Here is a 2,948-nt window from a genome sequence, read left to right on the forward strand (position 1 = left end):
TTTGTGCTGAATCTGGGAATGCTCACTGGAGTAACTGGTGTTTTAAGTTGTCTGTGTCTTTTAGCGTATCGGTATTTTAATCTGTATGAACAGAGTTTGTATATTCTGTTAAATGACCCGTCTCAGCTTCCTATGTCGGAGAGTTTGTTTGGATTTTTCTGCTGGTTTTGCTCGGCAGCGATAAAAGGGTAAACCCATAGACTGTACATAAAATAACTGGACAGAGCAAGCCCCCCTACTTCCGTGTTCCATATAGGAAGTACCACTGGGCTCCAAAAAGGCCAGAGTCCCATTGACTTACTTAGCCTTCACTGTGGTCTTTTTACGAGGATGATGAAAATAAAAAAAGAATGTTTGAGAGTTGTTGGCACCCCTCATTTACACTCTCCCACTAGCTTACAGCCCCTCACACCTCCAATCTAACATGACCGCTGCAACAAAAACGGTTTCTGTCCAGCCGTCCAGTTTACATCCAGATTCCAGCTCAGAGACGTTCATGGATCTATTTGTGAATGCATCAGAATGGGGAGGAGCTTGTGGCCCCGCCCATGTATTGCTGTTCATTTTATTAGTCATCAGGAAAAATGCCACAAGAACACATTAAAAACACCATTTTAATCAGAGTGAATCTTTAAGGATCTGATAAAAACCAGGACAAAACTGGTTAAATACATTAACATAACAATGAGTTTTGTCCTTTATATGTTTATGTTTATGGAGGATCAACTCGTATAAAATGGGATTTCTGTCAAACAAGCTCTTCTACAAGCGTATTTTCTCCCTATAAAGGTTCTTTGTGGAACTCACTGAAATAAAAACTTCAAAGGAGAAACTAAAGTGAGGAAATGTTGCCCCCTGCTGGATCAAAGTGGAAGCTAAGTGTTAACATCATTATCGCTCTTCTTTTCCTCATTTTCAGCTTATTTCTCACTCCTGGTGATTTTCAGAGAAATGTATGATGAAGTTTTCATTTTTACGTCCAGTCGGGTTTTACTCTGATAAACTTTAAGGTTTAAGTTGATTTATTCTGGAATAATATTCCTGTCTTTTTATTATTCATATTTTTTTTTTTAAAATACAGTTTTAAAGTTTTTATCAAATACTTTTTATTGATTTTTGCACTCTTTACAACACAAACACCTCCCTTCCACACAAGTATACCCAACACACCCAAATCTCAGCATATAAGTAAATTATACATAAAATATATAATTAAAATAATTACTTATACATACTTTACAAATATAAATAAATTAAGAAAAATAAATAAATAAGTAATTAAATACATTTAAAAAATAAATAAAATAACAATAAAAAAATATATAAAAATTAAAAATAAAAATAAAAACACATTATACAGAATTTAACTAACAATAAAAATGTAGTAGGCAAAGAAAATAAAGAAAACAAAATATAGTCATCCCTTTGACCTTTTCCTCATTTCCCATCCAGCTTTCCTTTCTTCCCTCAGCTGGAACACAAGATCACCTTTACTTAAAGCAGATGTAGTTTAGTCAGCTATTGTTTGGCCACTAAGCTTTAGAGACTGATCATTCAAAAAGGTAGTAAATGGAGTCCAGATTTCATGAAAATCTGCAACCTTATCCCTCACAATATAAGTTAATTTTTCTAGGGCCAAAGAGTTGGACATTTCTTTCAACCACTGGTTAGTGGTTGGCCTCTGGACATTCCTCCAGTTCAGAGCTATGACCCTTTTAGCCTGTAGCAGCGAAAAATCTATTAATTTATATTTTTTTGAATTTATTTTTAAATCTTTAGGATCCATATGTAGCACGCATAGTTTGGGATCTAAAGGGATAACACATGTTGTCAACTTGGATATTAAGTGGAGGAGTTCTGTCCAAAATATTTGGAGCTTTTCACAATCCCATAAACAATGAAGCAGAGTCCCCTTTTCTGTGTTACATTTAATACAAGTGTCTGGTATGTCAGGATTAAAATGGTGCAACTTTACGGGCGTAATATAAGTCCTAAACAGCCATTTGTACTGTAACAATCTGTTCCTTGTGGCTATTGTTTGAGTTTGAGCCCAAAGACAAGACTTGTTCCAGTCTTCAATACAAATGTCAGATTTCAGATCTCTCTTCCATGCGGATAGAAAGGAGTTAGAACTTTCTTTAGAACCTGCCAAAAGAATATTATAAAATCCAGATAGCTGACCCTTGCTATATAAATTGTTCACAGTATAGTGCTCAATAGTAGACAGGGAGAGCTCCATTTCAGTTTTAACCTGCGAGAATATGAAACTTCTAATTTGTAGGTATTTAAAAAAATATTTTCTGGGAAGATTATATTTTTCTGCCAAGTGCTGGAACGACATCATACTACCCGCATCATATAGATCTCCTATCTTAGTTAACCCCCTGTCCATCCAGTGTTTAAATCCCATGTCATTTCTACCTGGTACAAAATTATTGTTCCCCCAAATAGGTGAAAATTTTGAAAGTGAGACAGTCTGGTCTAAAAAAATATGTGCTTCATGCCAGGTTAGTATTGTGTTCTTAAGGAAAGGGTTTTGTGTGTGCTTTTGAAGTGTTTTCATTTGGGATGAGTAGATGTATTGGTACAAAGGAAGCCCAATTTTATCATTCTCCATCCCCACCCAAGCTGGCACCTCTTTTGTAGAAAAATAAAACATTGCCATCCTAAGCTGGGTTGCCCAATAGTAAAACTTCATGTTTGGCACTTTAAGTCCACCCCTGTCATAGGGTAGGTAGAGTAGAGAAAGACGCAGTCTAGGGCGTCTGCTGTTCCAAATAAAGTTAGAAAAAAAATTTCTTAGTGTAGTAAAAAAGGAAGCTGGCAGAGACAGAGGGATTGATTGAAACAGATTAAGAAATTTGGGTAGGATTGACATTTTGATAATATTAATGCGTCCTATCATTGGTGAGAGTGTTTCCAGACAGCACAGGATGGTGGTGTGTAGG

Source organism: Oryzias melastigma, unplaced genomic scaffold, assembly GCF_002922805.2.
Source record: "Oryzias melastigma strain HK-1 unplaced genomic scaffold, ASM292280v2 sc01121, whole genome shotgun sequence".
Lineage (NCBI taxonomy): Eukaryota > Metazoa > Chordata > Actinopteri > Beloniformes > Adrianichthyidae > Oryzias > Oryzias melastigma.